Here is a 24,371-nt window from a genome sequence, read left to right as displayed (position 1 = left end):
TCTGGTGCAGACCAGAGCACCCAATAACTTGGAGGGTGCATGCTGATCCTCGTGCCAGGGCAGTGGGAGAGCACCTGGATCCCTGCAGAGCTCTTCCAGCTTTTCCTTCTTGTAAGGACAGGCACTGCCAGCTCCCTCCTGGGGGTTGTCGTTAGCATTGTGATCTTTCTGCAGCATTTGCAGGAAAATCTCTGTTTTCGTGCTGCCTTCACTTTGCATCTCCTTCCTGCTGGCTACAAGGAGCAGGAGGTGAGGATGCTCCACCACCACAGACTGGCCCCACTGGGAGGGGGGAGTGTTTTCCCCTCGAGGTGTAATTTTTCCCTATTACCTTTGTACTCCTCTGGTTGTTTTTTTTTTACAAAATGAGCTCTAAATGCTTTTACCATAAGTTGGGTTATATCTTGCAGTATAAATGAAGCATATAATTGTGTTTTCCTAACAGCTCCACATTAAAAATAAGTTATTGTGTTGCTAATGTGTTTTTCCTGACAATTTTCCATCCGGTGAGTGCGAGGCTTCTGTCTGAACTGTCGTGTAGCAGCACCTCTGCCTCCTCTTGAGATCTTATTCAGTATTCCTCAAGTCGGGCTGAAGTGTTAGTGTGATTAGAGCTTTCAAACTATTAATTCCTAATTGGAGGTTTGAGCTCTAATGTTCCACCTTTGTGATTTTACACTCGTTTTAATATAATTAAATAATGCATAATGTATGTTCTATAATATTACACATAAATTATAGATGGCATACACTATAGTCTATGGTGTACATAAATTATCTATTATCTAATATATGATAAAAATTATATTATGCATTATATATGATATATTATATATAATTATAGTAATTGGGGATACACAGCTCAGCTTCAGCAGGAAGAAATCTCTCAACAAAACTTACTGGAACAAGCACTGATCACACCACTCTTTAAAAATAATAATAATAAAAAAGATGGAAAACAGCATTAAATCACCTGATTTTACAGCTGTATGACCAGATTTAAATATCTTAATTATCTGCCTTCCCCCCACATTTTCCTATTGTTTCCCTCTGGAGGTTTTGTTCTGATGGATGCCATTTCTTCCCTGAAAAATGGCCCTGGCTGCCGCCGTGCTGCAGGCAGAATCTCTGCGTTGTGCCACAGAACCTCTCCCCGCCTCCTCCATCTTTTGCATGGATTGCTTGACCTCTGCAGATATAATTAAATCTCTTCCTGACGACTGTGAGATTGCAGCTCGGCTCCGTGGCAAAGGGAACTGGGAGGGAAGTGTTAAACGGGGCCCGAGCCAGGAATTGTTCTTGTGGAGAGATTATTGGTTTGTGTTGGTGGCTGCACGTGGCTTCAGAGGAACCTGATCTGCAGAAATCAGCCCAGCCTTGGTCCGAGGCAGCTCCTTGACCTCTAATTCTGGGCTCGACTGGAACACAGGACAATTTTGCCAGTTTTTAAAATGTAGAAGATTTAATTTTTTCTGTTGGTTTGAGGACTCAGCCCCTTGCTCTCATGCTGTCTTTTTCCCCCCTGGGTTTCTAAGGATCTCATGACTTAGCAGGTGCCAGGAAAGGGGGGTGACAGCATAAGGACCTGTGGGGACAGTGGCAGAACTTGCTGCAGCTCCGCTCTGAGTCTCTTCTCCCCATTCCCAATGAGCACCATCTTCCAGGCAGCAGAGACCCCCAGCCTGGAGAGAAGGTGTGTGACAGCCCTGGCACTGTGGTGCCCAGGGGAGGTGGAGGATGAGCCCTGGCACGTGCCACCCTCCCCTCTGGTGACGTGCCACCATCCTCACTGTCACCCAGGCTGTATTTTCTCCATGACCCCATGGATCCCGTTCCACCTCCCAGTGGCAAGGAACCCTTTTTTCTCAGATTAGCTGGATCACATCAGCAGGTTTCTCTTCCCACAAAACCTACTGGTGAGTCAGAATTTCCATCCCCATCTGGGCTCCTCAGGGAGGCTCCATCCCCTTTCTTCCCGGCTGGCTGCATGTGCACCGTGCTTTCCTTTCCACTTTAGAAAAAACAATCACCTTCCTCTCCATCTCTGCTCTTGCCAGTGGCCAAGGTTGGGAGATAAGAGCTGTGTCGTGGCTCTGCCTTTTATCCTCTCCAGGAACTGGCCAAGCTCTCCCTCTCCAGAGCAGCAGCTCATTTCAGGGCCCCCCAGACATGTTGGGGTTATTTTAGGAATAATTTGAGCCACCCTGAGCACTGAGTATCCATTGCAGGAGATTCAGGCCTATGGAGAAGTGCAAGCAGAGCCTGGGATATCTGAAAGGCTTCTCTCTCCCAAAGATATGGATCTCCACATTTATATCCATGAAGGAACTTTCACCTTTCCAGCCAGGTTCACCAAGTGTTTATTCCTGAGCACCTCCCTCTCCCTGGGAAGGTGGTAGGGCTGTGCAGGCTCTTTAGGAGTTGCCAAGCCTTTTGAAAACCCTCAAATGCAACAGTTTTAGTGTGAAGGATGGTGCTGGGAAGGGGTAGAAAGTGTCATGGAGAGCTTGGCCTCGTGTGGAGCTGCTGGGGCTCAGCCCTGTTCCAGCAGTGCAGGCTGAGCTCCCTTCTCCCCTGAGAGCCAAAGCCCTGGTCAAGGGTGAGCTGTTTGATCCCATCCCTTTATTCCACCCTCAGCTCTCCTTTATGCAGAGGGGAAGATGCTCCCAGGGACCTCTGTGGTGCTGGGAGGGCACAGGGTGGGCTGCTGAAGGCCCCCAGCATGAGAAGGACTTGGAGCTGCTGGAGAGAGTCCAGAGGAGGCCACGGAGACCCTCCCAGGGCTGGAGCCCCCCTGCCCTGAGCCAGGCTGGAGAGCTGGGGGTGCTCAGCTGGAGAGGAGAAGGATCCAGGGAGAGCTCAGAGCCCCTGCCAGGGCCTGAAGGGGCTCCAGGAGAGCTGGAGAGGGACGGGGGAACAGGGATGGAGGGACAGGACAAGGGGCAATGACTTCAGGGGTGCAGGGTTAGATGGGATATTGGGAAGAAATTCTTCCCTTAGAGGGTGGGCAGGCCCTGGCACAGGGTGCCCAGAGCAGCTGGGGCTGTCCCTGGATCCCTGGCAGTGCTCAAGGCCAGGCTGGACAGGGCTTGGAGCAGCCTGGGACAGTGGAAGGTGTCCCTGCCATGGCAGGGGGTGAGATGAGATTGAACCCAAACCATTCTGTGATTTTTGTTGCATCACTTACTAAACCCCAACTTTTTTTTTCTTTTTTTTTTTTTTGTCAGTAAATAACAGATCCATTCCCTGTTTCTTTGTTTTCTTGGGTGCTTCTTTGAACAGAGGGGTTTTATGCACTGAGCCATCTCAGAACATTTTGCCTGCAGTGGAAGAATGATGTATTTTTAGGGAATTAGATCTGTTGTCCCTACTGTCAGAAGAGGGGCAGTGTACCCTGGAGTCCTCAACAAAAAGAGGAGAAACTTTGACAGCATGGAAATGAAATGTATGAAAGCCTTAGTGAATTCTAGCTGAATTATCTTTGTTTGTTTCAGCTTATGCAATGGCCCAAAAAAGCATTGGAATATCATATGAAGAAGAAAAAGCAGAAATACTGGGGGGGGGGGGGGGGGGGACATAAAGAACAGAAACTGGGGCTTGTAGCAATGGAAAATATTCCTCCCCATCGGATCCTGCTCTGTTTGTTCATGCTCAACCCAGGGAGGCAACTTTTCCCCTGCCACATTATCTTGTCTCTAAATAGCGTTCAAAGGAGAAGAAGAATGTGCTGTTAAAAATATCAAACTTTTGGGAATGGCTGGCAGACTTTAGCACTGATAAGCGTTGTTGATTGAAGATCAAACAGCCCTGGAAGAAAAACCTTCCAGCAAGCACCGTGGGTCCAGCCCTGCAGCCAGACAGTGAGGTCAGCCTTCAATCCAGGGATATTTAGGGACTGACACTGGAATTATGGTCTGGGCTCTCTACCCCAGACGGATGTTGGTGACACTGTGCTTTAAACTTGATAAATCTGTTCAAGCTGAGACCAGCATTTATTATGTGCCAAGAGTTTGCATTAGTAGGTGGTAGCTTTATATATCTATTTTTTCCTTCATTTAAGATAAAGAGAAAAGGCTGCAGGTCATAATGTGAACTGAAGACTGCTGGCATTTGTTTTTTAATTAATTGACAACCTGCATTTCTGTGTCAAGGTTGCAAATTAATAGTGGGTGGCCATCTGTTTGCAAAGCAGATAGTTCTGGCTGTGCCAAACATGTGGAGTATTTAACCATTTGATTTAAATCAGACCAGAATGGTGGCTTTTTGAACACTCTATTAAGCTGGGTTTTCCATTTAAGAGTTGGGCTTTGAAAAGGTGCAAAGTATTGAAATTATCTTTTTAGTTCATAAACTTGCAGGCCTTTAAGTGAGTTGTTTGCCATATTTGGCCTTCTTTTTAGGAGAGGCCAAATCCTGGTGGGAATAACAACATGGAGCTTCAATCACCTGTGCAAGTGGGGTACCAAATTTGTGTGAGAGCACCAAAGAAAAAAATACATGTTAAAAATCATAAAGTAGCTCAGGCTGGAAGGGACCTCTGAAAGTGTATTTGAACTAATTTCAATAGCACCTTCTGGGATTGAGATGGCAGGAAAGAAAAATATCAATAGATTTTCTGCTCTAATACAGTGAGAGTCTCAGTGGTGGTGCCTGCAATCAAATGCTAAATAGAAAGTTTGCAATAAAAAGGGCTTTAGTTAGAATTAATAAAATGTGAAATGCCTCGTTCTTTGGAAAACATGTGGTATTGACTGAGATTTAGAATACGTCCTGGGAGCAGGGATCTGGACTGCAGGCTCCAGAGCTGACTCTGGCATCCTTTCCCTGCATGCGTTAATATTATTCATTTATTTATTTATTACATATTTTTTAATTTTATTTTTTGCCTGGAAAGGTCACAATGTGCCAGTTGGAGAGGAAATAAGTGAAGAGCTGAAATCAAGGGCAGCCTTGCACAAAATTATCATCCCCTTTTCCCACTCCTTCACCTTCCTGTGCTGTGCATGTCAGGGACATGATTTTTAAGGTCCCTTCCAACCCAAATTGAATTCTAAACCAGGATCCCTTATCACAGGCATATCCAAGATTATAATGGAAACTTTCCTGGTAAGTTTGATTTTAAGTCCTGCTATGCAGAGCTGCCCTCCAGAAGCTGCACGTGAAGCCACAGGTAGTTCCCATTTTCAGGAAAGCATAGCTGAATTCTCTGGGAAATGTGGATTTTAATACCCTCTTGTTTTGAGGAATTCTCTTTGGATGTTCTGAAGCTCAACTGGGGCTTCTCATTTGCTGCCAGAGCTGGAAATCTTGGATAGCTCAGAGGCAGGAAGAGCCTGGTGCTGGATCTGGGGCTTGAGCTTGTGTCACTGTCATCGTGCCATGAGCATGGGCACGGTGCCAGCTTGGAAGGGATGCTCTGCTTGGCACTAAAAGGTCTCGAGAACAGGCTGCTTCCTTGCTTAGCACAGATGCAGCAGGAAGGCTGCAGGACCCACAGGCTCCTGGAGAGCTGCTGGGGCTCTTCCCACCACTGGGACACCAGGCCACGGTGCTGAGGGAGCAGATGTCCTGAGATGCTGTGAGATGGGGCTGGTGGTTGCTGTGCTGCTCTCTGGGTGAGGGCATGTGCTTCCAAAAATGTGGAGATGTGGTGCTTGGGGACGTGGTTTAATGCTGGCCTTGGCAGTGCTGAGTTGATGGTTGGACTCGATGATCTTGGAGGTGTTTTCCCACCTCTAGGATTCTCTCATTCTCTGGTGGCAGTGTGGACATACAGTAGGACAGGGGCAAGCTGGGCCACATGAAACTCATCCCTTTGGCCATTGTGGAACCACTCATGAGGCCAGTGGGGTGATCCAGCCTTCTCTGGGGCTTTTTCTGGATTTGGTTTGGGATTCTTGGGGCTGTCCCATGCCAGGCCAGAATGATCCTTGTGGGTCACTTCCAACTCGGAATACTCTGTGACAAACATAACCTCCCAGAGTGAAACCCAGCAGCACCAGGCCGAGTTGAGTTAAAAATGAAGCAGTTTGTGTGACTGAAGGTTTCGGAGCGCGGTGCACTGCGGGTGCAGTGATGGAGCCAGGCTCTGCAGGGCGGGTTGGCCAGTGAGCTCCGTGCCTTTGGGACCCTGCCTGGGCTCCTCTGAGCCCCAGAGTGAGTGGGAGCTGCTCATCCCTCGCAGCCCTGGAGCCCGGGAGGCTCAGCTCTCCCTGGCCATGACTGAGTGCGGCAGGCGTGACTGGAGCGCCTTGGCGGAGCGCAAAGCTCGGTCCCACGGGGGTGGGAAGGAGGTGACAACAGAAAGTTTCATTCCCTGCTCTCCTCAGCCACGATTCAGGCTTGGCTTCCCTCTGCGGAGGCTTCCCCTCTCCCTCTCTGCTGTCCAAGTGTTGCTTCTTTTGCATTTGTTATTTATTTTCTTCCTAGCCCGGGGGCTGCTGCGAGAGGTGTCTCTTTGCTCTGCCGGCTGTTCCTGATGCTTCCTTTTCCTCACTAATACCAATTGTTTCTGCCAAAAGCGCTCGCTGGTGTTATGTAAACCTCGAATCACACGCTAACGCTCCCACCCGGGGCTCCCCAAGGCGCTGGGTGGGATTCGCCCCCGCGCCGGCTCCGCTGCCATCCCCTGCTGCTGTGCCAGGGTCCCTGGGCTCAGCCCGGGCCGGGTGGCACTGGCCCGACCACCCGGCCATCTGAGCCAGCATCCCTGCTGTGGCTGGCAGCTTTAGCGGGGCAGGAAAGCTCCCTGGGCTGGGCTGGGGCAGTTTGTGTCGCGGTGTCTGCGGGGCAAAGCTGCGGTCTGGGCACGTTTTGCGGTTTTCGTAGCAGTTTTTGTAGTGGTGTTGGCGGATGCTGTGCGAGGGTTCTGCTACCACTTGGTGCATCTCCACCCCACCCCTGCCCTCGGTCCAGGGCAGAGCCTGCCTGAGCAGTCCCTGTGCTTGGTGGTGGAATTGGAGCTCCTGGAGGATCTTTATGGAGACACCCTGTTCCTCCAAGGCTCCTGGCTGGGCACCTCTTCTCCTCAGCCAGGTGGTGTTCTGTCCAAACCAGTTATTTACCTGGAAAGTGACATTAACAAAATCCTAATGAATTTCCAAGTGCTGCTTTGTGTGGTTTGGCAGCCAGGATTCTCTCAAAACAGAAAAAGAAATAAAAGAGAGAAAGAGAGAGCCACCGTTGCTGTGTGCCCAAGCTCTTCCCCATCCACTCCACTGCTTTTGAGAGATTAAAAAGAGATTAAATCCTGCTGAGCTGGCAGGTGATGTTGATGAATGTTTGGAGGGGATTAGGGTAAATCCATTCCTCCTTGTGATTTAGCTCAAGATTTGAACTCATTGATAAAATTTGTCCAGGTTTTACCTCTGAAACCTCCTTTGAGCCGGTGAAGGTGTAAATGAAGGCAGAGCTTGTTTTTGGAGTAGAAAGGATAATGAATTAGCCTTTGTAAGGTGATGAAGGCTTAAGATTGCTGTGCATCTCCAACTGTTGCAGTGTCCAGTTAATCCTCACTGGCACAGACCTAGAGGATGCCCAGGCTGGCTCCTTGGCTGGGGGAGTCTGGCCTGAAGCTGAAGTGCAGCACAGCTGTGAGATGCTCTGCAACAACCAACCTGCCTGTGGAGGACACTGTTTCCATGTGAGACTCAAGTTCCCACCGAAAATGCCATTTCTCAAATTAGGATGGCACAGAATGGACCCAGCTGTGGACTGGGGCTCAGGGGCTACATCCAGCCAAAGCTGTTCTGGTGTCTGGCACTGTTTGGGTTCTGTGGTGGCACTGCAGTGGGACAGGAGGTAAAGAGGATGTCCTGGCAGCCTCCAGCAGCTGTTGGACCTTCTGGTCCTCCATGCATCCTGCAGCAGGGGAGCAGGGATGGTGGGACTCCAGAGCGTGCTCCTGCCAAGTGTCCCAGCACCCAGAAGATGGTCCTCAGAGGAGCACTGAAACCTGCAGTGCTGCCATTGGGGCTGGGGACCAGGGCTGGGACTGGCAGCAGCAGCGTGTGCTGGGTGTCCTGCTGGGGCTGCAGGAGAGGATTCCAGTTCCAAGGATATATTTGGAACAAGGCTCAGCATCATCACTGAGTGACTGTCCTGGTGCTGGGAGGAACAACCTTCACTGCTCTGTGTTGCCTGTGCTCAGATGAAATCCTTGGGGTGCAGGAAGATCTGCTGGGAGGGCAGGAGTGCAGTGTGGAGCCTCCAGCCTGCAGGAGCTTTACAAACCAGGGCAGGGCATTGCTGCCAGAGCTCTGCACTGCCCATGGCATCCATGGCAGGGCACGGGGGGAAAGCTCTGTGCAGAGCCACTTGGGTGGTTTTGGTGAAGAACTCCCACTGCTGCCCTGTTTGGATCTGCCCCTGAGACTGCCCTTTCCAGAGGGCATGGCTTGGTCACCTCAGCCTTCCATCCCCCCTGTGCCCAGCTCAGCTCCCAGTTTCCCTGCATGGAAGGAGTGGTAACTATGGGAGAGCAGCTTTGCAGGTCTCTCTGTGCTGCTCAGCAAAACTGACATTTAGAAATCACCTGGGTACGGGTGAAGGTGCCAGGTGGCTGCTGCTGAGTGTGACCTGGAGCTGCAGGCTCTGTAAAACAGGGCTGAAGTCAGAGATGGGCTGAAGAAGCAGAGTTGTGGCATGGAGGATACCAGGATCAGGCTTGTTCCCTGTGGAGCAAATCCTCTGAGCTGCTTTGGATTTTTGCAGCGATAGCAGCAAACACAGCCCCCTCCCAGTCCTTGAGGATGCTGCTGGGGTGGGTAGGAAGCCTGATAATGTCACAGACAACTGGGAATACTTTCAAGAACATGAACTGGGAACAATTTAGAAATAATTTCGAAAGAAAGATTTCTTTTTTCAGTGTGTCATTGGAATGTATGCTTTTCTAGAAAGTAGGAGGAAAGAGAGCTTGAAATTAAATGTATTATTAAACAGACCTTTCTTAACTCTCATTAAGGAAGAGGATTTGGAGAGAAGTGTCTTCCAGTTTCTTTATCGTGTTGCTGCACAAGCTGGTGTTTGCCAAGTTGGTATTCTTGACTCCTTCAAGAAGGCACAAATGGAAGTTAAATTCCTTGTATATTGGAAAAGAATATTTGGTATCTGTTGTTTGTGATGATGGTAGTCTGTTTAAAATAAAGTTACCTTTGTATTTGCTTAGTTTGACTCTAAACAGGAAAATAATGGCTTTTGTAATGTCTCTATTAGAGGAGTATTGTTTGAAAGCACTTTGGGCTTACATTAGTTGAGTGCAAAATGAATTCCTGCTCTGGAGCAAATAAACCCCAGTGGGGCTGGATGCTGGGAGCTGCCAGTGTGATGTGGGGATGTGCATCACAGAGGCCTCTGGGGGCCAGTTCTTGATGTAATTCTTCATGCTCCTCATCTTCCCTCCTCCCTTCACTCACCTCAGTGATGCAGCATCTCACCCCAACAAACTGGTTTCACATTTGCATCTGAGACTGGGGGCACTGGGCAGCATGAGGAGGGGGCCAAGAAGCTTTTCAGTGCTTTCAATAAAGCTTCTCCCTGTGTCAGCACGTGAGTAAACAGACTTTGGTGAAATATCCTTTATTTTCTCATCTGAACACCAACAAACACGGGCAGTTTGGGGGATTTCTTGGTTTTCTTTTTTCCTAACTGTGATGGGAAAACGGGAAGCAGAAGGAAAATGCTCGCTGGTGGTGCTGGGTGAGTCAGGAATTGCAGGAGTAGCTCTGGGGTGTGTGAGGTGCCTTGCACGAGCACCAGAGGCAGCTCCCGGAGCTGCAGATGCACACACAGGGTGTGAGCTGAGGCTGCTGGAAACTCAGCACAGTCTGCTTTTCCAGCAGTACCCAGTGATGTGGCTGCCCCTGCATCCCTGGCAGTGTCCAGGGCCAGGCTGGGTGGGGCTTGGAGCACCCTGGGACAGTGGAAGGTGTCCCTGCCATGGCAGGGGGTGGGATGAGAGGAGTTTTAAGTTCCTTCCCACCCAAACCATCCTGGGATGATCTCTGTGACAGATCAGCAGCAGGAATTAGGAGCACAGCATCTGGGGGCTCTGCTGTCCCCAGGCCCCCTGCAAGCAGCTGCTCAGACCCCAGTGTTCAGTTTAGTCACACAACAGCCTGGTGGGGGACACATGACACATGAAATCAGGAGCACCTGCTTGCCTCTTTTCACAGAAAATAATGAGGAGGTTTTCATAAAAAGCAGCTAAATGCATTAGAAAGAGAAGCCAAGATCCCTCTGTGCAAAGGTGTCAATGCTTTTATTTTAAGCTGAATGTTGCATTTAGTTTGTTATCTACAAATTATAAAATGTGGGTGGGGATGACTCTGATGTGCTGCTGGAGGGATTAGAGCAGGAGGTGTTTTCAGTGCAGAGCTGGGTGGGATGTGCAGCTGGGGCAGCTCTGTCCCACAGCTCCCCCAGGATGCAGCGTGCCAGTGCTGGTTGTGGCAATGCCCCTTTTCTGTTCCAAAGCAAAACAGAGCTCCTGGATGGTGTGAAGCCATGAATTTGGGGGATAAAATGCTGTGCAAGCTCCTGCTCTTCCACATTCAGTTCTTAAAGGGGTCAGTAAAAATAGGGACAAACCTTTTAGGCAGGGCCTGTTGGTACAGGACAAGGGGTGATGGTTTAAGCTAAAAGAGGGTCAAATTAAACTGGATATAAGGAAGAGTTTTTTTTATTTGTTTTTTTTTTTTTACAATGACAGTGGTAAAATGTCAGATTATGCCCTTTTCTGACCCAGAGATGGGGCAACTGAGAAGCATTTTAAAACCTTTTATTCTGTTTTCAGTCTTATGTGAAGGGTGAGACAATACAGATCTTATAAGTCACCCAATACAGATGTTATAATTCATACAGATTAATTACAGATCTTATAATTTTTCTACAAATTCATTTCCTACAGTAAAACACTGGCACAGGCTGCCCAGAGAAGCTGTGGCTGCCCCATCCCTGGACATGTTCAAGGCCAAGTTGTGGCTTGGAGCAGCCTGGGATAGTGGAAGGTCCCTGCCCATGGCAGAGGAGTGAAACTGGATGGGCTTTAAGGTCCTTTCTGGCAAGGATGTGCCCAGAGAATGCAAACCTCCCTGGCTGCTTTGCAGGCAGATGTGTGGTGCTGCCTGTGGAGTCTCCAGCTCTGCATGAGCAGAGGACACAGATGAGCTCTGCTGCTTCCTCTGTGGCTCCTGTGGGTGCAGAGCTGTTTCAGGACCTGGGCTGAAAGGCTGTTGGGTGCTACTGCAATGATGTGTGGCCAGCAGAGTTTTGAGGCCACAGCTGAAAAATGTCCTACTGGGCACCTAAGAAAGGATGGTTCCTAAAAATTATAGCTAAGGCGGACAAAGAGTGTGGATATGTGGGTGTATAAGGGACAGAAATCCTACTGCTAGCAGGGAATTTCTCTCCAGGGTTATTTTTCAGAGGAATGTCAGTGCTGTGGGTTCTGCACTAGCAGGGGGTGTGACATGTGGTACCCCAGAGCAGAGCAGGGCCCTGTCCTGTGTGCTGGGAGAGGTGGCTGACACCACACTGCTCCTCCCTGTCCTGCACCCAGGGAAATCTGTGTCCTTGCCAGCCATGGGCTTGATGGGATCGCAGCTGGGCTGTGGCCTCTCCCTCTGCTGTGATGGGGAGTTTGCACTCTGGGCAATCATTAGATAAGCATAAGAAAGCACAGGGGTGATGCAGGTGAGAAAATGTGGTTTAAGCTCAGCTTTAGCTCCAGACAACCTCTGAGAACATCGGTGCCATCAGCATCCTCCAGCTGTGTCACACAGGGGCTGATGCAGCCACCAGTGGTTTGCATCAGTCAGCAGCACTGACCTTGGAAGAGGCTCTGAAACAAATGGGATTGGCCAGACATCCCTGGTGGCTTGCAAAAAATGTGACTTCAGACATCAAAGAGTCAATTGCACCTCAGAATCCCCAGGCACTGTGGTTGATTAACTTGTGGAGTGGGTTCCTGGAGCGTGCTGAGGCTCGTGGCTTTGGTTTTACCAAAATCAACAAAGCTGAAAAATTCGTCAATCCTATTCCTTCTTCCCAGTGACCACACACTTGGCAGAATTCCCACATTTTTCCTTCCTCTTTCTCTGTGTGTGAGGTTTCCCACCTTCCCACATGAAGGGCTGCAGGGATCAGGATGCTGCCTGTGCTGTGGGAGCCCTGGGCACTGCTCTGAGCCACGATGGAATGGAGCTGCAGCTCTCCAGGCTGCCAGGATGCCCCCTGTTCAGCATCTTGTCTGGATCTTTTCGTTTTGGAAAATTGGGGGGAAAAAATAGTAAAAGAGGAACTTACCCATTGTCAGGCTCTTGCCCTGCTCCAGCGGTGAGAGGGTTAATGGAGAGGTGGACTGGTCACCACTGTCCCCGCAGGTTCTGCTGAGTTCCCAGCAGTGAATTTCAGAGCTGGACTGAGATCCATGCTGCCAGTGAAGATCATGGAGTGCACAGCTGCCCTGTGCCCATAAAACCGTGGCTTAGGAGGGAAGGCTGGTGCTGATAGAGGGAATTTCCCCAGAGTGGCCAAGTGACTGCTGAGTGGTGGATCAGAGGAGCCCCCACAGGAGCCAGAACCTGGGGTTGGCTTGGATTGGTGTCTCTGCATCTGCCTGGGGATGGGGGAGCCGTGGAGGAGGAAGGGGTTAAGATCAGTGCAGCTTGTCCAACAGGAGCCAGCACCTGGCTGTGCAGAGACTCTTCTGATGCATTCCCAGACAAAGGATTGCAAAGATCAACCATGGACCAGAGCAGAGCCCCCACTCCTGTGCTCCTGGGAGAGAGGAGGTGCCCAGATCCATCCCCAGGCCTGGGTCTGGTCCTTGAAGAAGCCTTCTCTGATACTCTGGGGCTCCAGCTCGTCTTCCCACCTTCATTCATCCTGAGCACCAAGGAAAGTGTGAATGGGAAGGAAAGCAGTTCCAGTTTACCACATTTGTAAATTTGATATGAGCAGACTTTAATAATGAAAAAAAAACAAACCAAAAAACCAAAAACAACCAAAGAAAATCTAGCATGAAGCCCACGAGATGGGTGGATTTAAGTGCTATTAAGAGATTACTGGCAATGCCCAGCTGTGTGTGTTGGCTCAGCTGCCAGGCAGCAGCAGCACAGCCTCATTCCTCGTGCAAGTGCAGCTCATCCCTGAGCTGTGGAGCCCCATCTCTTCTCAGCAAAGTTCCTCTGGTGCCTCCATCTCCATCTTCTCCTCTCTGCTTGTCCCAGCAGGCTCCCTGAGCCCTGCCAGCAGCATCCACAGGGATGGCAGGGAAGGTTTCCCTGGGATGTCCATTTTTGGTGAAGATGCCACTTGCTGGTGTTCATGGACCTGCAGCCCTGAGCTCCTGGTTTTGAGGAGTGAAACAGCTCCTGGCACTGCTCCTACATATGCCAGGCCTGAGGTCAGGGGGAGGAGTCTGCAAAGTTTGTGTTCACCTGCTTTGGTTTAATCCCTTCACATTTCCTATCACAGCTCCTTGATGATGATGATGATGATGATGAGTGCTTCTCTCCACCAAGTCACTTTTGGTGGTGAATTAAATCATGGCACCCCCCACCCCTTCCCTTTCCAGTATTCAGTGCTCTGAGCTAAATTAAAATAGGAGCCTTTTCAAACCATTCCCTTAATAAAAGTATTTAGTTAATAGATGATGCATAGCTCACAGAGCTTGCAAGAATCTGACACAGGGTATCACAATATTATGATATTTAACAGCAAAACCTACTGCATTATCAACTTACCTCTATAGCATGGAGGAGGCAACAGCTGAGGCATAAAAACTAATGCTTCAGTGTGACAGAGCTAAAATTGAACTTGGCAATTACTGCGTGCCTGATTCGCAGCATTGTGAAGTGAAGCTACTATATAAATCAGCTCCAGTAATCACAGGGTTTAAAATTAGTCAGTTACTATTAACTCTGCCAGTGTTAGCATATGCTGAAGAATTATAAAAGTGAAAGGTATGGAATATCTAAAGTACAGGTTTAAAGTAAACCACTTGAACAAGCTCCCAGTGGGAGGATTTGAAGTTCATGCAGAAGTAAGGTTTTGGATACTCTGACAAAGGGTTGTGGAACACATTTAATTGCACATTGCTGTCTAATCTTTTGAATGCTTAACATCCTTTCGAAAGCACCTTTTCATGTTCCCAAGACTTTCACAGTTCACAGAGGGTAGAGTGATGATTGAATTTAATTTTTCCTCCCCTACAGGATTTTTTTTTCAGAGCAGCGCAATTCAAATAGTTCGCAGAGCTCTTCAATGCCAGGCATAGAAAAAAGGAAACAGCAGGATAATGTTTAAAAATCATTACGGGGAAGTGAAAGGCTGCTCTGAGCACAGCACAGAAATTAGCAACTGCTATGATTGCTAAATTTTTATTCCATGCAAAATTCATGGAATTTGCTGCTATGAAGAATAGGGGAGTCAAGTTATTTAATAGGATTCTAAATTATGTGGGATGCACAAATATTTTATATGGGGCAGGGAGCTGTGTGTGTTTGTGTAGGAGCTGGGAGCAGCTCTGGAGGGGTCAGGTGGCCCTTGCCCTGTCCAGTCCTGCTCCCCCATTCCTCAGTTTCATAGCAATGATTTTAGCTCCATTTTGGAATTAACTCTGTTTTGGGCTCAGTGACACCTGGCTGTGAGGAGTGTGCTTGGCTTTGTCACCTCTGAAGGTTCCTAGGAAGGGTGGGGACAGGCAGCTGCCTGCAGCAGGGTCTGTGCCCTTGCTCTGTGCCAGGGATGTGTCACACGTGCCACCTCTTCTGGTCACAGGGACCTCGTGCTTGTGGCTTTTGTTGTCTGCTGTCCCGGGTGATTCTGAACGAGTGCCTCCAGGCTCAGAGTGGTGGAGGGGGTGGCACAGTCCCCTCGGGGCTGTCAGCCTGCCCTGGGCTGCCCTTGAAGGATGCTCTGGCACTGGGTCTCATTCTGGTTTGTCCCTCCTGCATCCCCTCCAGGAAGGTGAGCTGCAGGCTGGTGGGTTCCCTAGCTGGAAGCTTTTGCTGCCAGTGGATCTAATCCTCTGTTTCCTTACCTTCCCCACAGCTCAGGCTGAGCCCTCACACCCCACAGCATCCCCAGCTCTCCTGCAAGGCAGCTCCAGCCCTGGCTTTGCTCTTTGCACGTCTGACCTTCAGATTCCCACAGAAGTCACCATGGTTTTTGTGGGTTTCCTTTCCCTGCTTGCCTCCTGTCCATACTGTTTTGTTCAGTCACAGCCACATCTGGTTTTCCAGAATAGACACCTTGTGTCTTGTTTCTGACTCCAGTGAAGTGGAAACGTTGCAGCAAATCTGTGCTTCAGTCTTTCTTTACTTTTAGTCCCCCCATGTGTCCTAATTATTTAGTGCAACTTGTTCAGCCAGTGGTTTTGAAGATGCTCCTGCTCTGGCAGGGATAAAGATCAGATGAGACTGGGTTTTCTCTCTTTCTCTTTTTGGGTTTTTTTTTTTTCTCCCCTCTTTCTCTCTTGCTTTTTAAAATAGAGAAGCCAGAGCAGTGGCAGCAGCTGGACCATGCCATGCTCCTGGCAAAGAGCACACAGAAGATGCTTTGTTAATCAAAGTGCAGCCTGATCAAAAGGAATTACAGAGTCACAGATTGGTTTGGGTTCAAAAGGACCTTAAAGCTCACCTCATTCCACCCCTACCATGGGCAGGGACACCTTCCACTAGCCCAGGTTGTGGGAGGTGACCCTGCCTGTCCAGCCTGGCCTTGGGCACTGCCAGGGATCCAGGGACAGCCACAGCTGCTCTGGGCACCCTGTGCCAGCGCCTGCCCACCCTCACAGGGGAAAATTTCTCCCCAGTATCCCACCTAACCCTGCTCTCTGGCAGCAGGAGCCATTCCCTGTGTCCTGTCCCTCCATCCCTTGTCCCCAGTCCCTCTCCAGCTCTCCTGGAGCCCCTTTAGTCCCTGGCAGGGGCTCTGAGCTCTCCCTGGATCCTTCTCCTCTCCAGTGAGCACCCCCAGCTCTCCAGCCTGGCTCAGGGCAGGGGGGCTCCAGCCCTGGGAGGGTCTCAGAGGCCTCCTCTGGACTCTCTCCAGCAGCTCCACATCCTGCTCACCCTGGGGCCTCTCTGGTGGGTGCAGCACTGCAGGTGGAGTCTGAGCAGAGCAGTGAAGGGGCAGAAGCCCCTGGCTGTCCCTGCTGCCCCTGCTGTGGGATGAGCCCAGAGGGATGGAGAGGGGAACGCCAGGGGCTGTTTGGGTGCTGCACTGATCACAGAGTCTGTCCCTGTGCTCTGTGACAAAGACTGAAGGCTGTGAAGGTCACTGTGCACTGATGTGCCTGTTTGCCATCCCACTGGGGGCTTTGCATTTTGGAAATAGGCTCTGTTATTGGCCTCGTCACTTTATCAGTCAGAGTTAAACCTTGCTGCCTTCCATTACAGGGTTTTGAAATATATAATTTTCAATTGACTGGTACAGGGTAAATTGCCCCCATTCTCTCTGCCAATAACTTTAAGATTCATGAAGAATTTATCAGTACATTTAACACTTCCACTGAAACTCTATTTCGGAGGTTATGGAAATGAGCTACAAATGAAAGTCACAATTCAGAAAGCAGGAAACATGCTTGTGAGTGAGGAAAAAGCTGTCACTGGCATTGTGAAGAAAGAGAGGTATAAATAGGGCACTGGGTTAGAAAGCAGGAAACCTGCGTGCTGTGGGTTTTACTTGGAATTTCTTCTGGTGACCCCAGATAAGATTGTTAACCCTTGGCTCTGCAGGCAGCTGGATGTGCTCACTCTGGGCTCTGCTCCTGCCTTTTGGGATTGTCTGCACGAGCTGGCTCTTTGAAAGGGGAGCCACTCCATCAATCATGGCCCTGTGGTTTTTGTGCTTAGCAAGGATCACTCCACCAAAGAGGCTGGATTTCTCAATATTTCCTGTGCAGTCATATTTAGCCTTGTCCCCAGCACTGCACAGCCTGGGGAGAGGGAGCTCAGGGAGAAGAGTCTGTCCTTGTGAGCAGCCAGGGGAGGCTGGGTGGGGTCACAGCCATGAAGACAATTCCTGCTGGAGATGAACTTGTGTCAATGTGTTCATGGGTGGACGAGGGAAGAGATGAATCTGAGTCCATATTTCTTAGAAGGCTGATATATTATATTATATTATATTATATTATATTATATTATATTATATTATATTATATTATATTATATTATATTATATTATATTATATTATATTATATTATATTATATTATATTATATTATATTATATTAATTATGCCATACAATATCATATTTCATATCATATCATATCATATCATATCATATCATATCATATTTAAAAGTGCTATACTAAAGCTATACTAAAAAGAATAGAGAAAGGATACATCAGAAAGCTAGGAAAGGAATGAATAATAAAAACCCGTGACTGCTCAGAGCCTCAACGCAGCTGGAACATGATTGGTCATCAAGTAAAAACAATTCACATGAGACCAATCAAAGATGCACCTGTTGGTAAACCATCTCCAGAGCACATTCCACAGCCAGCAGATAGTTCTTGTTTACATTTCTTTTCTGAGGCTTCTCAGCTTCTCAGGAGAAAAATCGTAGCAAAAGGATTTTTCATAAAATATCACAGTGACAAACTTGCTGCAGTCCATGACCACAACTTCACGTTTGGTTTTATTTTGATGGAGAAGGTGAAATAAACACTGTAAACCAAGAGGGACTTTTCTTATCTCCATGGTGGGCCCAGGAAGAGGCTCCCACGTGAGCCATGGGTGTCCCTGTGTGTCAGTCCTGGCCTGCAGCCTCCTCAGGACCGAGCAGAAAAGGCTCCAGTGACCAGGCTGAGTCCTGGGAGATGCAAAATTCCAGTTTCCAGGACAGGACAGGTTTCTGCCCAAAACATGCTGTGGTGTTTCAGCCTCCTCCCAGCACTGCTAAGTGTGTAGTGTATCTACAGAACATGGTCTGGTGCTCGTTACATCCTCCAGTATAACTTTATTAAAGCGTTTGGGGTTTTTTCCAGCATACACCAGACATGCTGGTAGTCTGGGGAGCCAAGGTGGACAGCTAGAATGGGAAAGGCACAGAGACAGGAGGGATTATTGCCCCTAAAAAAGGCACTGTGCAGGATCCCACCCCCGCGAGGTGCAGGGATGTGCATTGCACCACAAAATCACACAATGGCTGGGCTTGGAAGGGACCTTTATTAAAGGTCACCTAGGCCAACCCCCTGCCATGGGCACCTTCCACAAGACCAGGCTGCTTGCAGCTCTATCCAATCTGGCCTTGAACACTTAGGGTTCAAGGGCTGGGGCATATTCATTCTCTCTAGGGTGTTGTACCACCCTCATTGTAAAACATTTTTCTAATGTCTTATCTAAATTGACCCTGGGGCAGTGTGAAGCCATTCCCTGTGTCCTGCCCCTCCATCCCTTGTCCAAAGCCTCTCTCCAGCTCTCTTGGAGCCCCTCAGGCACTGGAAAGGGCTCTGAGGTCTCCCCTGAGTCTTCTGCAGGTGAGCACCCCAGCTCTCCCAGCCTGGCAAGGGCAGAGGGGCTCCAGCCCTCAGAGTATCTTGGTGTCCCCCTCAGGGGAGATGTGGCTGTGAGAACAGCCATCCCGTCGTGGTGTTTGGTGCCTTAAAATCCATACTGAGACAAAACTGATTCTGTGAGAAGGGGCCTGGCCTCTCTGACAGCTCTGCTTTCAGTTCCTGGGCTGGCAGCTCCAGAGCCCGTGCAGGTCAAGGGGTCGTGCTGGCCTTAAATAAAATGACAAGTGCCTATGATAGTCCTGCCTGTTACCAGTGGTAAATTTGGCCTAGGGAGTTATTTCAGGCTTGTGCAGCCTAAAATTTTCTCACAGCCTGAAATCACATCTCCAATAACAATAATAAGCCCCAATTGCTGCCATCCCTGCGTGCTCTGTAATAAACAAATGGTGCTTCCCTGGAGGTGTCACCCTGGCAGTGCTGCTGCCCAGGAGTGCTTCTCTCATGGATGAAATTCAGGAGTCAGGATGTTTCCCATGCACCTCCTGCTCCTGGGGAAGCTGGGAGCAGTAGGTGTATTTTGGTCTTGGCTGTGTTCTCCAAAGGTTAAAACAAAACCAAAAGGTGATGATTGTTTTGTACCTGGGCAGGGTAGTCTGATTAGCTCTTGCAAGCTGAATCCTGCATAGGAAAGCATGAAGGATTCCCCACGTTTCTTATTCTTTGGTGTCCCTTGTCCCCAACACCATCTGGCTGTGAATCCCAGTGCTTTCACAGGGACATTCCTGGTGCCAAACCTGTCAACTGGTGAATCACTTTCCTGCCTTTGACTGCAGTGAAACCCCCAGGCCTGAGCATATTTGGGAAAGGATTTGCCCTGCCTGCATGGCCCTTTGCAGAAACTGGTGGGGACAGAGCAGTGACACCTCTGTGCAAGCAAAGGCAGAGTTTGTGCTGTCCCTGGAGCACACAAACATTTGCTCTGTGGCTCTGCTCCTCTCTGTGCACAGGTTGTTTTGTTTCCTGTGGTGTCTGTGCTGCTGTTGAGGCAGTTCCACGAACCTCCTGTTTCTCCTAGGGCTTGTTTTTGTGGCAGGTGTTTGCTGTGATAAAATATTGATGGGGAGGAGGAAGGAAAGCTCCGTGGCCCTGCCTCCTGTAATTTTTCAGGTGGGAGGTACAGAAAGGGTGACATGGTGATTTAAAAATCAACCGAGGTCAAGATGGAGAGTTGAATGTGTGGAATTGGAATATAACTGGTTCTGGTGTGGCTCAGGGTAACTCTGTTAAATGCCTGCCTTTGCCAGAAGTGGAAGCTGGGTTCTGGCAGGTCTGACTGGCCTTGGCCAGAGGGGCAGGGAGGTGCTCTGCCATGATTTGGGGTGCCCAGCACCATGTGCCAACCTGTGCCACTGCACTGGATGTCCCAGCAGCTCAGGTCACCACATGGTCCCCAAATGCCCCAAAAGGCAGCGTGTTCCAGCTCTTGCTGTCTTTGTTGATGTCACCAAACTGTAAGAAAACCTGAAAAGGCAACCTAAAAACCAGTGGGCTCTGGTAGCAGAGCAGCTCCTGACCTCTGGCCTGCCTGGATCCTTCCAGGAGCAGACTCCAGTGTGGTGCCAGCCCATGGCACGTGCTGGGCACAGGCTGAGCCCCAGCCTGGGTGCCTGCCTGTGGCAGAGGGGCTGGCACAGGGGGCTGTGTTTCAGCATCCCCTGTTTGGCAGCTGGGCTGAGGGAATGAGCTGCTTTGCACCCCTGTAGGACCCGCTCCTGATGGGCAGGGGAGACCTGTGGGGCTGGGAGGAGAAGCTGCATCAATTTCCTTTCAGACTGATTACATTGCTGCTTTTGTGCTCTTGCCCAACCCTCTCCTGCCTTTTCTTCCTGCCTGTTCTTCCTGCCAGTTCTGATTTTCTGCCCCAGCAGGCTAAGGCTTCCCCAGCTGTAAGTAAAGGTGAAGTACAGCATGTATAAAGTGCTTTTGTATTGGACAGAGCTGCTGAGTGTTTAATAACCAACCTGGAACCTGCAAGCAGGAGAGGTTCTCCCCTGCATTGCACGTGGCAGGCTGGGCAGGTAGGACCTTGCTCCATCACATTTCTGTTTCTTTCTGTGAGCAAATATGTTGGATGATCCTGTTCCCTTCCCAAGAAAGAACAAACCCTGATGCCTCTGGACCTGTTTTGTGGAGTACTGAGAAACATCAGTGTGAACATGGTGAAATCAGGAATGAAGGGAAGAAATCCAGATGAAACCAGTGTGAGGGCGGACAGTTTCCTCTGGCAGTGGAAATGGAACCTTGCTGCACCAAATGCAAGACTGAATGGGGTTTTGAGGAGCTGTGGAAGAGTTGCACCCAGCAGGGTGGCCTCCAGTGAGACCAGTAAAGCTCACTGGGTGGCTGTTCCCTGCTCAGCAGCTTGGCCTTTGGTGTTTTATTTTTAATACAGATCTGAAAATAAAACCTGCTTTTGTCTTAATTGAAACAAAAACAGGAGGTGAGTGCCCCACAATTTCACAGTGCACAAGCTTGAAGTGGCTGTGGTTTTTGTTTCTAGCTGCTCATAACTATCTGATGAACCGTTTCTGTGGGATTTCTTTTCTATTTTTTTTTTCTTTTTCTATTTTCCCTGCATGAAGAGAGGCTGAATTTTTTTTCCTGGCCTGTTTGTAACTCTGCTGTTCCCAGCTTTTGCCATTAGCAGCTGTGTTCATCCCGGGTGCAAGCGAGTGTGCCCCAAATCCACGTGCACGTGCCAGCTCTGAATGTGACCTCCAGGGAGGACTTTAAATGACTCTAAAAGCCTTTCTGCAGCAGTGCAGGTGCAACACACCATGGATTTGCTGTTAGGGCTGCAGTGCCTGGTCAGCAGCACTGGAATTCCCCAGTGCCAGTGGGTGTAAAGTACCTCCACATGGGCATAAGGTACTGTCCACTCCTCTGTGTCCTGGTTTTGGCTGGGATAGAGTTAATTTGCTTCTTAGCAGCACAAAACAGTGCTGTGTTTTGGGTTCAGTGTGCCTGTGATGCTGATAACACACTGATGTTTTAGTTGTTGCTAAGCAGTGCTTACCTAAATTAAAGACTTTGCAGTTTCCCAGGCTCTGCTAGTGAGGGAGAGTGGCCAGGACAAGTGACCCAGACTGGCCAGGATATTCCATATTCCATACCACAGGCCATCGTGCCCAGTACAGAAACTGGGAGCAAGTTGGCCAGGAGGGACCAGTTGCACTGGGCACTGGCCAGCAGGTGACAAATGACAGTATTGGGCATCACTTGTCTTTCTTGGCTTTCATTCCTTTCTCTCTCTCTCTCTCTCTCTCTCTCTCTCTCTCTCTCTCCTGTTCATTGCAATTATTATTATCATTCTTCTTTTTCTTCTTATCATTATTATTATTATTATTATTATTATTATTACGATTAAATTTTGCTTCATTTCAATTATTAAACTGTCCTTAACCCATGGGTTTTACTTCTTTCTCATCCTCCTCCCCATCCCACTGGGAAGGGGCAGTGAGGTGGCAGCTTCCTGGTGCTGAGTTGTTCTTTGGGGTTAAATCACCACACACCTGCCACTAAATATCTGCTGAGTTAAATAAATGTTCACTCACTCTTAGTGCTAAGGAGAGACAGACCTGTGCTCACCTCAAAGGGACAACCAGTAACTGATCCATGAGTTTGGGGTTTGGTTTTGGTTGTTACAGTGAACACTTCTGCTTCACAGGTTTTTTCTTAATTTCTATGTTCCTTTGGACTTGTTGTTCCTGTTCCTTGTCACTCATGGGCTGTACTGCCCAGGGACTGCTAAAACCCAGCAAGGTCTCATCAGAGCTGATCCCCAGAGTGCTTTCAGCCCTTTGCAGTTCTAGGCAATATGTGGGTTTAATTTGTTATTATCCAGACACCTTCCTATATGGGGAGCTTTTTTAAGCCTTCCCAAAACAAGGGTTCTTTCCAAAGAGAAGGTATTGAACTAGTGGGCTTGGCCAGCTGCAGCAGATCCTACAGTGCAGGATTCTTTGAAACCAGACTGATGTGACTGCTTGGCTAAGTCAGCATGTGGGTATGGAGAGGAAATGCTGGAGCAGGGAGGAAGATCTGGTTGGAAAATGGGAGACACTTATTCTCTTCAATATTCTGCTATTAAATGATAACAAGATGATGCCCTTAACGTGAAGCAAGGGAAATGCAACAAATATTTACCTGGTTGCAAACCTAGATCTTTTTGAGAAAGGATATCAGCAGCTTTTGGGGAGTGAAATTCCAGCTGGTTTTTAGTTCTGTTTTCCTTGCACAGTCCCAAAGTCACAATACCCAACTACCAGCTTGATAAACCATGGATTAAAAATGCCAAAGTCCTGTCTAAACCTTTGAATCTGGTAATCAGAGAAGCACAGAATGGCTTGAGCTTGAAGAAACCTTGAAGAGCATCTGGTTCCACCCTGCTGCCATGGCAGGGACACCTTCCACTGTCCCAGGTTGCTCCAAGCCCTGTCCAGCCTGGCCTTGGACATATCCAGGGATCCAGGGGCAGCCACAGCTTCTCTGGGCACCCAGTGCCAGGGCCTCCCCACTCTCTGAGTGAAGAATTTCTTCCTTATATGTAATCTAAATCTCTTCTCTTTCATTTAAAAACCATATTGCCAGCAACTGATGGAGCACAGACTCACAGCTTAATATTTCCAGCACTTGGTTGTGGTTTCTGCATTGTCCTGCTGGGAGCATGCTCAGTGTTGATCATAATTTGTGGCTGGCATTGAAAGAGGCTCAGGAAGGGGCTGCTGGTGGTGAGCAGAGCCCGGGAGCTCACCTCTGCAGGTGGCCATGTCCTCACAACAAGGGGACCTCTGTGTCCTGCCCTGGGGCAGTGTGCTGTGCTGACTCTGCTCTCCCAGAGAGATGCCAGCCCCCTGTGTCATTGGCATCTCCTTACAAAGAACCACAGCTACGCCTCATCAGATAAGCAGGAGAACATTTCTGATAAAGATATGAAGACAAAGTCCTTTAGATAAGATGTGTGTGAATTAGGAGGCCTCTGGAAATAGCTTGTTCTTCGAGGTTTGCTGATGCAAGGCAGAGTCCTTGTGCTCAGCCCGGTGGCAGATGTCAGCTGAAGGCTGTGCTGAGTTCCACTGGGTCCCTGTGCCAGCACAACTGGCCAGGCCTGGCATCCTGGGCAAGTTCCTGATGCCCTGGCTGTTCACAAGCTGGGTGGCAATGGGCTGTGTTTCACTGCAATGCCCTCGAGGTGCTGTTTGAGGAGCAGTCTGTGTGTCTTGCAGCCTGCTGGATGTTTGCAGGCAGTTTGGCGTGGTTATTTATTGGTTTTCCTGGGGCTTGTGCACAGCTGAGCAAACGAATGCTCGTTCCTTGGAGGGTGTTTGCACGAAGCACCTTGGAGCCAGCTTGAACAAGCAGCCTCAGCCTTGCTCTGCATCCTGTCAGCTGTGCTGGGCTGCACCAGGAGAGGGGAAAGCAAAGTCCCTTTCTGCAAAGGAGAGTGGAGAATATAGCTGTCTCGTTAATAAGTCAATTGGCAATTGATGTAATTTTTGAACTTTCTTTAATGTAATTTTTAAATTTTCTTTGTAATGTAATGCAATGTAGTTTTTAAACTCTCTTTGAAGGCTCCTGACACAGATTACCACTCTGTAGCCTGTTTTGGTCAGAAGTGTTGCTGCCACATGGCCTGAGCTGGGTTGTGGCTGTTCCCCCTGGCCAGCTGGGGATGTGGGGTCAGCCCTGCCAGCTGTGGCAGGTCCCCCCTGGGGCATCCTCCCACCCCTGGGAGCAGGGGCTGCATGTGCTGGCCCTATGAATTTCTGTTAATGGAAAAACTATTTATTACCGAAAACAAGAAAGTGAAAGATATTTAGGAGTCATAAGGCCATCAAATTATGT

At 49.1% G+C, this 24,371-nt stretch overlaps 1 protein-coding gene and 1 long non-coding RNA gene across 2 annotated transcripts in view; one reads left to right on the top strand and one right to left on the bottom strand.

Moving 5' to 3' along the window:
* Positions 1 to 24,371, top strand: part of TOX2 (TOX high mobility group box family member 2) — a 153,459-nt gene that overhangs the window by 5,728 nt on the left and 123,360 nt on the right. The gene's annotated exons all lie outside the window — the stretch shown is intronic.
* Positions 6,937 to 9,272, bottom strand: LOC135282096 (uncharacterized). Its single transcript, XR_010348428.1, has 3 exons — positions 9,151 to 9,272; positions 8,943 to 9,048; positions 6,937 to 7,064 (listed from the first exon to the last, which is right to left on the bottom strand). It is a non-coding gene; the product is annotated as an uncharacterized LOC135282096 (long non-coding RNA).

Source organism: Passer domesticus, chromosome 16 (genome assembly GCF_036417665.1).
Source record: "Passer domesticus isolate bPasDom1 chromosome 16, bPasDom1.hap1, whole genome shotgun sequence".
NCBI classification, from domain to species: domain Eukaryota; kingdom Metazoa; phylum Chordata; class Aves; order Passeriformes; family Passeridae; genus Passer; species Passer domesticus.
The sequence above is the reverse complement of the archived record's forward strand: the minus strand, read 5'-3'. Positions and strand labels throughout refer to the sequence as shown.